Here is a 14,220-nt window from a genome sequence, read left to right as displayed (position 1 = left end):
TAGGTCTCGCCCCGGACAGCCAGAAAAATGAAGAACCTGGAGAAGATAAATTCAAGGCTTCGGAAGGCACTGTCAAGAATTGGCAAGAGAAAGGTTAAAAAGTTTTCTCAGTCCGAGGCGTTGAATGCTATCAGGCCCTACGTCCGCAAGACATTCTTTAGATTGCTTGAGACAAGTTAAAATTAATGGCGGGAAACGTAGAGGACGGAGGTGGTCGCCGGAGCACCGCCAGTTTGCTTTAAACTTATACTTTCATGGTCCGAAAGCGTACAGACATCTGTCAAGACTGCTTGACATGCCAACTGTAAGGTCGCTAAAGCAGTGGTTATCAAATATTCCGATGACTCCCGGAGTTATTCCAACCGCTATTGCAGCCCTCGAAGAAGCTACCCAAAATTGGCATTTAACAGATCGTGCGTGCACATTAATATTCGATGAAATGTCCTTGAAGGAACATCTGCAGTATGATGCAAAGCATGACATTGTGATGGGATTCTCCAATGACGGTAGGCAAAGAACACCAGCCGTGGCAAATTCAGCGCTCCTGATACTTGTGGCAGGCATTTCAAAAACGTGGATTCAGCCTGTTGCTTACACAGTATCAAGGACCAAAACGCCCGCAGATACTCTTCATCATCTGATCATAACAATAATCAAGCAGCTGCAGGGAGCCCGGTTGCTTGTGAAGGCGCTCATCTGCCACCAGGGGGGCAGCAACATCACTTTGGCAAGTAAGCTAGGTGTAACGCCTGAAGAGCCGTTTTTTGTGCTTGAAGGCCGCAAGATTTATTTCCAATATGACACACCACATTTACTTAAATGCACAAGGAATAATCTCTGCGCACTTCACAAGCTCCATATCGGGCAAGAAATCGTGGATTGGTCTTTCAATTTGCAACTATACGAAAGCTCGCATCCTCTCAAACTCAAATTGGCGAAGAAACTAATCAAAACCACATTTACCGGAAGCCTTTCAATAACATGAAAGTTAAATATGCCAGCCAGGTGATGAGCGAATCGGTCTCAGTGGCCATTGATGTATTCATTGCTCTTGGCGTGTTGCCGGCATCCGCCAAACTAACAGCTGATTTTCTCGAGAAGATAGATAATTTATTCGACTGTCTGAATAGGTCTTCTGTAAAAAAAGCTAGTGACAAGTTACGTTATGCAATTTCGGAAGGGTCTGAACACCTAGCCTTTTTGCGTGAGTGCCTGTCGTCGATTGAAAGATGGAAATTTGACGCGCCTCAGCAACCACACACAGTTGAGGCATGGAAGGTCACCTTAAAGGCTATCCTTCTCCTCTGGGACGATCTCTTCCAAGATTTTGATTTTCGTGTTCTCTTGACTCGCTGGCTACAGCAGGACCCCCTGGAGAACCTTTTCGGGCTTCTTAGGTTAAAGCAAGGATGCAATGACAGCCCAAATGTGCTTCAGTTCACATCAGGTCTGAAACACATTTCTGTTGGCAAACTGGTTGCCCTATTTTCAGAAGGAAACTGTGAACAGGATCGCAGCACTGTGTTGGCACAAATGTCAGAGCCACCTCATTCGCTTCCTTCTACTTGTGATGCAGCACCAACAGTCGATATGCTTCCTGATGAGGAACAGCCCGTTAGCCATGATATAGTAGAGGATAACGTTCTCTACTATGTTGGGGGATATCTCGTACGGCAATTTTTGTTGCACAGGCCTCCACACTGTGTGTGCAACACCCTTTTGAAGAATGCCGACCGCCATCTTTGTGCATCACACCGGTATTTTGATATGTTTAAGGCAAGCAACATCTCCTCAGATTTATTTGGCAATGTAACAATGCCTTTTGACGATTGATTTCAGGATATTAAGGCCATGGAAGCGTGCTTTTTGGAATATATCGGTGTTGTGGCACACCTGCTTAATGTGAGTGGAGTTTTGTCAGCCATTTTGCACAGTTGTATGGGAAGGCGAAAATTCTGCTCTGAAGAATGCAAGAAAGCCTTTGTGCACCTCTTTGCAAGGATTCACCTGTTGTGGCATATTCGCTTCGTGAACATCTCCTTGACTAAACAACGCACCAGAAAATCAGCTGCAGCATGAAAAATGCGGAAGTTTTTGTAACTTTTCGGATTCTGTTTGCCTATTTGAGGTCTTGAAAAACTGAGCGCTCAGAAAACACGGACGACAAAAAGACACACATATGCGCAAAAGTAGGCGCTACTTCCATATTTTTGAGTCACCGCTACTTCTATAGCTGAGGTCACCATTTTCTGCCTCTGGAGTGAACATGTGTGTGTACTATTTATCTGCTTGTATTTTGTTTTTGTTTTTTTTCATTAAGCAATATAGGTATGTTACGCTGAAGAAAGCATAAACCCTTCGTGTGATTTTATGAGAACACTCTATAGTGGCTTCAGTATTTTGTAAATTTTTGCTTAAGCTTTTATAAAGAAACCTGATGCTGAATAGAAATTGTAGCAATGTCTAACTCCGGTACCTTATGGTTTTTGTATCATTTCCCCTTCCATCCTAAGTGTGCGGTGTGCCGTATTATCTTGTCCCACTCATGGGATGATTTTATATCGAGATACGTGCTGTGAACTTGTGTATAGTTATTACTGTTTTTCTTTTGTCTTTGTATATACGTATGTGCGGCAATGTGCACTGAATTGATACTAGGTTATTAGCATGCTGGCATGTGCGGTCCACTTTTGTATGCGACCAAAAACGTAAAACATTCAAGTTGTATTTGTACTGCATAAATCGTACGTTTAGGCAATAAAACATTCAAACAAACTCTGCTCTTTATTCTTGTCTAGTTTATGTGTACACGTAAAGAAAAACAATGTCTTACTTAGAATAAGTAGTGCACAAATAGGTGGATGGGCAGACCATCAATCAGAACGCAATGATGGCCGTTTTCATCATGTGGCGGGCCGCAACAGGAAGAAGGTCGCGTGCTCGCCATCTGAATACCTTCCACTCGCTCAATTTGGCTTGCTGGTGCATCCCAATTGAATTTGGCGCTAAATACCCCCCTCGCCACTAAGATCCTCAGTCCTCATCAAGGTGGCGTCCCCCAGTGCATGTCTGCAATGCGCCGCCATGTTTTCGTACCGCCCCCAAACACCAGGCGTTTGTCCGGCGCTGCGAGCGAATATCGCGTTCCATGGAGGGTATAGGAAGTTTCACTCCCCTGGCTGTGCGAGAGACGCGGGGTGGTGGTCAAGAAAACGGTGATGCTGATGATGGCGCTATTGTACCACGAGTGTGCCTCATATCTAAAATGAATTACTGCGTGACGCGTTTTCCACTTATTTTGGAACTTGCGTAGATAGACTTTCTTCTAATCGTAAGTGGCACTTACAAAATATCATATACCTCAGCTTTGATTTGAGCTACTAGGTCATAACCATACATACTGCACAGCGTAACTACTAAGGGGTGAAAACAGACAAAGCTGGCTATGAAACAGGCAACGAACAGGTGCCTACACTTCTAAATGCATTTCCGTTTCTTTTTTTTCTTGCGACGTCTTTTCGTTGCAAACTTTAAAAAAATGGACCCCGTATGTGCATGGTACACTGCGAATGTCGTCGAAATACAATCGTCTTGCGTCCGGAGATAGTGAACAAAACGTGTACGTGATGTTCTGCGCAAGAAAATTGGTGAGTTGTATTCTGCAGGCGCTGCGTTAGCGCGGAGCAAACGAGCGCATCAAGTCATGTCAAAGGGTAATCATGAGCGCTATTTGGCAGTCATTTTCGAAAACAAAGTGCGTTGCGTGTGCGCCCGTCTCGGAGGCGATAAGGTGTAGAACGCAAGGCGACGTGTAGGTGCTACCACCGTGGCGTCTTAGCAAAGCGTTGGAAACACTTGCCTTTTCGTGCAAGCACTGCATTGTTAGCGCAGCGTGATAAACGCTACGGTTCTTGTAATTACTTATGTATGCCTCTGATAGTAAAAAACACAGAGAATATTGTCGTGTTGTTATGCTGCCTCTGCTATGCGCAATATTTGTCTTTTATTTGGCAATCGCCGAAGTATGAACACTGAATTTTCAGCAATATTGGTGGACGCTGCAGATGAGGTCAGTGTTTGGCGTATCGTTAGTGGCCGTTTGGGGTATTGTCAGGGGCGTAAGCTAGGCAAGTAAGCTAGGTGTGACGCCTGAAGAGCCGTTTTTTGTGCTTGAAGGCTGCAAGATTTATTTCCTATATGACACACCACACTTACTTAAATGCACAAGGAATAATCTCTGCGCACTTCACAAGCTCCATATCGAGCAAGAAATCGTGGATTGGTCTTTCAATTTGCAACTATACGAAAGCTCGCATCCTCTCAAACTCAAATTGGCGAAAAAACTAACCAAAACCACATTTACCGGAAGCCTTTCAATAACATGAAAGTTAAATATGCCAGCCAGGTGATGAGCGAATCAGTCTCAGTGGCCATTGATGTATTCATTGCTCTTGGCGTGTTGCCGGCATCCGCCAAACTAACAGCTGATTTTCTCGAGAAGATAGATAATTTATTCGACTGTCTGAATAGCTCTTCTGTAAAAAAAGCTAGTGACAAGTTACGTTATGCAATTTCGGAAGGGTCTGAACACCTAGCCTTTTTGCGGGAGTGCCTGTCGTCGATTGAAAGATGGAAATTTGACGCGCCTCGGCAACCACACACAGTTGAGGCATGGAAGGTCACCTTAAAGGCTATCCTTCCCCTCTGGGACGATCTCTTCCAAGATTTTGATTTTCGTGTTCTCTTGACTCGCTGGCTACAGCAGGACCCCCTGGAGAACCTTTTCGGGCTTCTTAGGTTAAAGCATGGCTGCAATGACAGCCCAAATGTGCTTCAGTTCACATCAGGTCTGAAACACATTTCTGTTGGCAAACTGGTTGCCCTTTTTTCAGAAGGAAACTGTGAACAGGATCGCAGCACTGTGTTGGCACAAATGTCAGAGCCACCTCATTCGCTTTCTTCTACTTGTGATGCAGCACCAACAGTCGATATGCTTCCTGATGAGGAACAAACAGCCCGTTAGCCATGATATATTAGAGGATAACGTTCTCTACTATGTTGGGGGATATTTCGTACGGCATTTTTTGTTGCACAGGCCTCCACACTGTGTGTGCAACACCCTTTTGAAGAATGCCGACCGCCATCTTTGTGCATCACACCGGTATTTTGCTATGTTTAAGGCAAGCAACATCTCCTCAGATTTATTTGGCAATGTAACAATGCCTTCTGACGATTGATTTTAGGATATTAAGGCCTTGGAAGCGTGCTTTTTGGAATATATCGGTGTTGTGGCACACCTGCTTAATGTGAGTGGAGTTTTGTCAGCCATTTTGCACAGTTGTATGGGAAGGCAAAAATTCTGCTCTGAAGAATGCAAGAAAGCCTTTGTGCACCTCTTTGCAAGGATTCACCTGTTGTGGCATATTCGCTTTGAGAACATCTCCTTGACTAAACAACGCACCAGAAAATCAGCTGCAGCATGAAAAATGCGGAAGTTTTTGTAACTTTTCGGATTCTGTTTGCATATTTGAGGTCTTGAAAAACTGAGCGCTCAGAAAACACGGACGACAAAAAGACACACATATGCGCAAAAGTAGGCGCTACTTCCATATTTTTGAGTCACCGCTACTTCTATAGCTGTGGTCACCATTTTCTGCCTCTGGAGTGGACATGTGTGTGTACTTTTATCTGCTTGTATTTTGTTTTTGTTTTTTTTTCATTAAGCAATATAGGTATGTTACGCTGAAGAAAGCATAAACCCTTCGTGTGATTTTATGAAAACACTCTATAGTGGCTTCAGTATTTTGTAAATTTTTGCTCAAGCTTTTATAAAGAAACCTGATGCTGAATAGAAATTGTAGCAATGTCTAACTCCGGTACCTTATGGTTTTTGTATCATTTCCCCTTCCATCCTAAGTGTGCGGTGTGCCGTATTATCTTGTCCCACTCATGGGATGATTTTATATCGAGATACGTGCTGTGAACTTGTGTATAGTTATTACTGTTTTTCTTTTGTCTTTGTATATAAGTATGTGCGGCAATGTGCACTGAATTGATACTAGGTTATTAGCATGCTGGCATGTGCGGTCCACTTTTGTATGCGACCAAAAACGTAAAACATTCAAGTTGTATTTGTACTGCATAAATCGTACGTTTATGCAATAAAGCATTCAAACAAACTCTGCTCTTTATTCTTGTCTAGTTTATGTGTACACGTAAAGAAAAACAATGTCTTACTTAGAATAAGTAGTGCACAAATAGATGGATGGGCAGACCATCAATCAGAACGCAATGATGGCCGTTTTCATCATGTGGCGGGCCGCAACAGGAAGAAGGTCGCGTGCTCGCCATCTGAATACCTTCCACTCGCTCAATTTGGCTTGCTGGTGCATCCCAATTGAATTTGGCGCTAAATACCCCCCTCGCCACTAAGATCCTCAGTCCTCATCAAGATGGCGTCCCCCAGTGCATGTCTGCAATGCGCCGCCATGTTTTCGTACCGCCCCCAAACACCAGGCGTTTGTCCGGCGCTGCGAGCGAATATCGCGTTCCATGGAGGGTATAGGAAGTTTCACTCCCCTGGCTGTGCGAGAGACGCGGGGTGGTGGTCAAGAAAACGGTGATGCTGATGATGGCGCTATTGTACCACGAGTGTGCCTCATATCTAAAATGAATTACTGCGTGACGCGTTTTCCACTTATTTTGGAACTTGCGTAGATAGACTTTCTTCTAATCGTAAGTGGCACTTACAAAATATCATATACCTCAGCTTTGATTTGAGCTACTAGGTCATAACCATACATACTGCACAGCGTAACTACTAAGGGGTGAAAACAGACAAAGCTGGCTATGAAACAGGCAACGAACAGGTGCCTACATTTCTAAATGCATTTCCGTTTCTTTTTTTTCTTGCGACGTCTTTTCGTTGCAAACTTTAAAAAAATGGACCCCGTATCTGCATGGTACACTGCGAATGTCGTCGAAATACAATCGTCTTGCGTCCGGAGATAGTGAACAAAACGTGTACGTGATGTTCTGCGCAAGAAAATTGGTGAGTTGTATTCTGCAGGCGCTGCGTTAGCGCGGAGCAAACGAGCGCATCAAGTCACGTCAAAGGGTATTCATGGGCGCTATTTGGCAGTTATTTTCGAAAACAAAGTGCGTGGCGCGTGCGCCCGTCTCGGAGGCGATAAGGTGTAGAACGCAAGGCGACGTGTAGGTGCTACCACCGTGGCGTCTTACAAAGCGTTCGAAACACTTGCCTTTTCGTGCAAGCACTGCATTGTCAGCGCAGCGTGGTAAACGCTACGGTTCTTGTAATTACTTATGTATGCCTCTGATAGTAAAAAACACAGAGAATATTGCCGTGTTGTTATGCTGCCTCTGCTATGCGCAATAATTGTCTTTTATTTGCCAATCGCACAAGTATGAACACTGAATCTTCAGCAATATTGGTGGGCGCTGCGGATGAGGTCAGTGTTTGGCGTATCGTTAGTTGCCGTTTGGGGTATTGTCAGGGGCGTAAAAACAAAAAACCTAAAGTCAGATGGACAAACCAAAATTTTTCTGTCGAAGTTCCCCAAGAAAGACTATCGTCTTTATTACCAGCCACATATGCTCACCCGTAGATCGAAGCATGCTCACAGGCCATTCACCACCAGCGAGCGTCAGACATGCAAAAACAACTGTCGTCATCTCTATTATTAAATTGGAGAACTATATCTCCATAGACGACAAAGCGATAATTTCAAAGAGGTTCACAAACGCAAACACACGACGGAACGAGCTAGTTCGACCACAATCGTCTTTGCTAAGTGCAGAGAAAGAAGGTGCGGTACCACGAGTGACTACTACGAAAAAAAAATAACTCGTAAGTTGTATCCATGCGTGCGTGCGGACGAACGCGTACATAACGTTGTAGGCATGTGCATGACACAGTTACCAGGCAACAATATTCGCCGCGTTGTTCACGGAAGGAAGCTTCATGAAGAATGTGACTAAAGCGATAAAAAGTAGTTTCAAATGCTTGCCGCTGCTCATTATTGCCCCATCTGACACGGCGAGACAGGCTTTATAAGACAATGCCTACAAGCGAAAGCACAGTTTCCATTTGCCCGCATTGCAATTTGTCGAGTCTTAAAAAAGTTGGCGCGTAGTGCGTATCGTATGTTTTCGACGTCTGCTAGCCCAAAAGCTTCCAGAGAGCTTCCACGACTAAATTTTTCCGGATGATTCTGGCGGATATCGGGCTCCCCGCGGGTAGCCAGAACCGTTCAATCCGACAAAAAACGAACTCCCACGAGAAGTGCGCTGCGGAAAGGATAGAGTACCCCAAAATATCAAGCGCTTGGGCTGAATCTGGCAGCCCGAGGGTAGCCGGTAATATAGTAGCTGTATATATAGCTGTATATATAGTAGCTATATATAGCGGCTTCATCTCGATCAGAAAGGCCTCGTATATAGCTGACCCTAATTCAAGCCTCGTCAAGGAGGTGCTAAAGAAAAGCCGGTCCTCCAATAATCACCCGCGGAAGGCACTGCAGCGAGAGCACGGGCTCCTTTCCGATAAATTTAAACCACGCAGCCCAATAATAACCGCAGCAACAATAAATGCCCCCCCCCCCCACTATCTGCACTAATCAAAGCACAGGGAGCCACCAACTTACGACAGGCTGTCAACTGCAATTTGTTAAAGCTCAATCGAAGCATACAAGTCTGTCAAAATGATAAAGCCTGGACCAGTGAAGACAAGTTGTGACGTGAATAGTTTCCATTGCATTGAAGACACCACTCAGGCCTGTTTTGAAAACCAAGAGGGAACATTGGCCACATGGGATATTTTTTGCACTAGAGTCCCCGTCATATTCACGAGCACAGTCCGCAAGTAGAAAGTGGATGATCTGGTCGACGCTTGCATACGCATGCCTAACCAAAGCCTTGCGTTCTCCACAAAAGAGATGACCAGGCTGACTCGTTTTATAATCCACGTAATGTTAGAAGAGGCAGCTCGGTTTGTGAGGTCAGGAATAGGTACGAGCGCTTCACTTATATGATATGACACCCAAGTAAGGCCGTCCAGAAAAATTGGCAGATGCCACCTACTGTGGGAATCGATGATTTGCCAAGCACGAAAAAGGAAGGTTAATATGTCACTTTAAAATAAGCCAAACGTTACGAGGTTGACGTAAATTATGCCGTACATAACTTTCATGCCATGTCTGTCATGCTTGGAAGTGCATTTACCATCGTCGCCTGTTCACGTCACGTAACACCTATTTTCGTTTATGTGGAGCTAGAGAAACGGCCAGGAGCACACAATGATCATAGCATGTACTAATAATTCGCCTGAGACGCATAAAAGATTATCATGTTCGAACCTTTGTCGTCCATTTTCGTCACAGAATACCAAATTTGGTATATGTGAAGCTAGCAAAATAACTGCGAGTGTGATATGAGCGTAGCGTGTAGTCATGTTTTCATGACACGCATGTCATTAGTATCAAGTTTGGACGTGCCATTTACCTTCGTGTTCCATTCACGTCATTTAATACCAAATTTGGTGTATGTGAACATAGCGATAAGGCCGCGAGCGCATTAAAAGCGTGGTATGTTGCCACGTTCTTACATAATAACCATATCATAATTATCATGTTTGCGCCAGTCAAATATATTCGGCATCCATTGACGCCACATGACACCGAATTTGGTATATGCAAGGTTAGTGAAAGGACCGCGAATGGACCATGAGCGTGGCATGTTGTCATGACTAGTCAACATGAAAATCATGACGTGCATGTCATAATTTTCACGTTAGGGTCTGTCACTTATTTTCGCTATGTATTCATGTCACACGATAACAACTTTGCAAAATCCCATGAGAACTAAACCAATGCAACAACAGCAAGACCATGAAATGTAAATCCTGACATTCATGACATACATATCATAATTTTCACTTTATGACTTGTCAATTATGCTCGTCATTCAGTCATGCTATGGCATATCAACTTTGGTAGGGATACCATTATAGAGACGGCCAGGAAAGCTAAAAGTCATGGGTGCCACATTAATATAGATAGAAAGATAGATAGATAGATAGATAGATAGATAGATAGTCAAATAAATAGATAGATAGATAGAAAGATAGATAGATAGATAGACGGACAGATAGATAGATAGATAGATAGACGGATAGATAGATGGATAGATAGATAGATAGATAGATAGATAGATACGCTGAAAGTTTCCCAAGTTCGCTAAGAAATGCAGCGCATTTAAAATCCAGTTGCAGGCAAGGATGTTCGAGAAAATGCTGGATACTACGCACTGGGCTGTAAAATCACCTCCTAATTCAAGACTGCATGGCTGCCATGCGAGTACCCGAGGAAACTCCCCAGCCTGAAAGGACGTGGGCTGCGGACGTTCTACGAGAGGAAATCCAGTAGTCACTGAGTGCTCTCATCTAGTACCACCACAGCGAAAGCAAAGGGCTGCACTGCTGCTGCCCGCCTTCATCTCGCCCCTCTGGAGCCACTCAGTGACACCGCGCCTCCACGGCTCCGTCGCCAAACACCGCCGCCGCCAACCGCTTCGTACAACACACGTGTCGGCTAACGCTTTGCTGCGAGTAAGACCAACTTTTAATGCAACCTTGGCAGCTGCCGAACACACCTACCACTGCTACCAGCACCATCATATGGGGCTACGTGAGTTTGGCGTTAATTGCTCCGGTTAAGAGCAATTCGATAGATCCACGTCATTGCCGATAACCTGGCGTGTGTGAGTTGGACAGCCCGACAATCTTCTGGATCACCAGCACTCGGCATCTACATCTTACCACAGTGCCGCCAGTACACGTTCCGTATTCTTGGCCCATCTTCAAGCTTCTTTTTGAGATAATTAAGGACTAGAACCACTGTAGGAGCGGTTTCCTTAGGACAAATTATTAGTGATCTTCTACTACGCACGATGCCTCGACAGTTTTTAAAGCAGGCCGGAAGCCGTGCAGGGCTCAGGCGCATTACCACCAAATACTCGCATCTTAACATTCGTACGAAAAAGCATTACAAGTGATAGTGCTTAGCGCAATATAAACCGCATTTCGAGAATATGTGATGACGAGTCATTTGAGGCAGAACCTTAGCCATTCTGTATAGCGTACAACATTGCTCGTCACCACCTCCCGGTTGTAGGGAGGTTTCGTGTCACCAATCTCAGCGAATTCACAGCTCTGGCCATTATTAGGAAGATTAAATTCATATCTGTTTATGAAATCAATATCATGTTGGCGTTCAAATGCAGCCGGCTACATCTTTTCTGAACTGACTTTTAATGACTTGAAGAAATCTTTTAGCTAACTCAATATAGGCTCAATGTGTAAATATAAGCACACTTCGTGATATACCCTTTATTGAGCATATAAAAATATTGTTGACAGAAATATTGTATTTTATTGTTCGTCAGGAATAAGGAAGTGTTACAAAGCCTGTAAAAGGAATAGTAGATTGTATATCGCTTGCACTTCACGATGAAACGCTTTGAAGTTTTCATCTGAAATTTTATTCTCACAATAATCCTCAAATAATTTTTATGTCGTTACACCCAACAAACTCGTGTACAGAGTCAATCTGTTCTACGACCTTGGGCAAAAGTGTATTTTGTCTGTCTAAACTTAATTTACTGGAACCATTCCATGATTTTTCAGCCCCAACAAAGCATAGCGAAAATTGATCAGCAGAAGCCACAGGAAATCACCCATGCGTATTGCCAGACTACACAGCTGCATGTTAAAAATGCCTTGAAGCCTAGTCTACAATAAATTAAATTGAAAAAAATGATGTCTTAAAGTCAATACGAATAGAATTAACTCTCCAGCCACTTATATTCCTGTTTTAATTCGCAAAATAAAGAAGTCACAGGACGTCCCCGTGGTGAATAATGATGAGTAGGGCGAAGTGTCAATCTGTTCGTCCGTTCGTCTGTCCTTGTGTCCGTCCCTGCAGGCATCTATACGTCCATGCTTCCGTCTATCGGTACGTCCGCCAATCCATACATCCAACCACCTGTCAATTTGTGCGTTCGCTCTTTGTCCGTCCACTTACTACGCTTCAGTTCATCTGTGTATCCGTCCATGCTTCCGTCCACGCGTCCGATCATCCATTCAAACTTCCGTTCATTCATCATTCCATCTGTCTAATAGCACACACTTTTATTGAATCAATCTATCTAGAAAAGAATACAGAAATGGCAATCAGGCAGCGCCATCTATTACACTGATCCCAAAATACTTCCACTTACGCTGGATGCAGGACAAGGCTAGACTTAGAGGAGTTTTGCCCCTACAACTGTAATTTGAGTCGACGTTTCGGGACTAATTTGGTCTCTTTTTCAGGGGTGACTGTTCGGCCGTCTCCAAGGTTAGCAACTTTTTTACCCAGCCAGTAGGATATCTATCAAATATGTTCTGCTTTAACATTTCCGATGGAGGCGGAAATGTTGTAGGCCTGTGTGCTCAGATATGGGTGCACGTTAAAAAACCCCAGGTGGTCTAAATTTCCGGAGCCTTCCACTACGGCGTCTCTCATAATCATATGGTATTTTTGGGACAATAAACCCCACAAATGAAATCAATCATGTTCTGCTTTAAATCTACCTCAAGTGTTTTAATGTAGCCATCATTCCTGCAATGACAAGAATGCAAGCCAATAACTGAAAAGCTTTTACATTTATAGGATACGAAACGCTGGGCACTTTCCCACACAAGGTGCACCTTACAAGAATATCATCGGTCTGTCGATTGATTAGGGAGGTTTACATCAAAAAACCACCAAAAGATTATGAGAGATGCTGTAGCAGAGCGCCCCGGAAGTTTCATCCACCCGGGGTTGATTACCGTGCACCCAAATCTGAGCACACGGGCCTACAGCATTTTTGCCAAAATTAAAATTGCAACCTTACAGCCGGGATTAGATCCTGCCACCTGCTACTTTATAGGTCAAGAGCTCAAGTTCTACTCTGATGTCAAGTCTCTGCAGTAGGAGATTTTTGAAATTGAAAACAAGCTCTGCCAAACATTGTATTTTGGTTTTCTCATTTATTTGTTGATTATTTGATCTTTATAAATATTGTATTTATTTCTCTCCCTAATACAGTGGGCTTAAGGACGTGGCTGATGACTTCGCAAGGTATAGTTTGCTTACTTGACTAAGCAGTGCACGCAAGGTGCACCACACGCAAGGTAGCGGCTGTAGAACAAGACGATGACGATGAATAATAGTGACTATAAGCCGTTAATAGGTCATGCTCAGGATCACTGGTACGTTTGGGTATCCGATGACGATGACGCTGTCATCAATGCTTAGCGTATGCAAGACACCCGCTATGCAGCATGACGATGGCACTTACGGCGATGAAGAACAAAAGCAATGCAGACCACACATTTTTGCTTTATCATGAAAGAAAACGGTCTCGGAACCACTCTCACCCACGAAAGTCCAAGTAGCAATGCCGACAACAAGGTGCTACACTAACTAAAGGGAACCAGTAGCAGTTGCCATCATGCATAATCTGTCGATCAAACTTGTCTGAAATTCAACGCTTTCGATGGCCGGTGCCTCAAAGCGCCCCACCACACTCGCTTGGAAAATCAAGGGCAGGCAAGAGACGACAAGCATGTCCCTGCAGTGTCTACTATGGTGGAATTCTGAGAAGAGAACCGGCTCCACGTAGCGTTTTTTGTTCGGTGAATGGAAGGTCACTTAGGTTAAACAGCTGATAACTTGCTTATTTGAGAGCTTTTTGCGTGGCAGAGCGTTTAAGAGCACAAATTAGTCTAAGTAGTTTCGGTTTGCCGCATGCTCACTCAGGACTTCTCCAAATAGGCTTCTCCAAAGGAGGCTGATCAAGTGCTCATTTTTGCGTAACATCCAGCCACACAGTTCACTTCTTGTCTTTGCAGTCTCATGAGAAATATTGTGTATATTGTGTTGTGACGTATGATTGATATGAAAACACTTGATGTCCATCTCTTATGATTCATGAACACGTCAAAGAGCCCCAATTGGTCAGAACATCTGGAGCCATCACTCTGGTGGCCTTACAGTCGTATTATTGTTGTCGCACATAAAACCCCAAATTTATTACTATGTAATAAGTGCTCTTGGTATACCGAAGAGCCGACTTTAGAAAAACAGACGTAGTTTACCTATCTCAATTTGTAGA

The sequence above is a fragment of the Rhipicephalus microplus genome, chromosome 8 (assembly GCF_043290135.1).
Source record: "Rhipicephalus microplus isolate Deutch F79 chromosome 8, USDA_Rmic, whole genome shotgun sequence".
NCBI classification, from domain to species: Eukaryota; Metazoa; Arthropoda; class Arachnida; order Ixodida; family Ixodidae; genus Rhipicephalus; species Rhipicephalus microplus.
Note: the sequence above shows the minus strand (reverse complement) of the source record.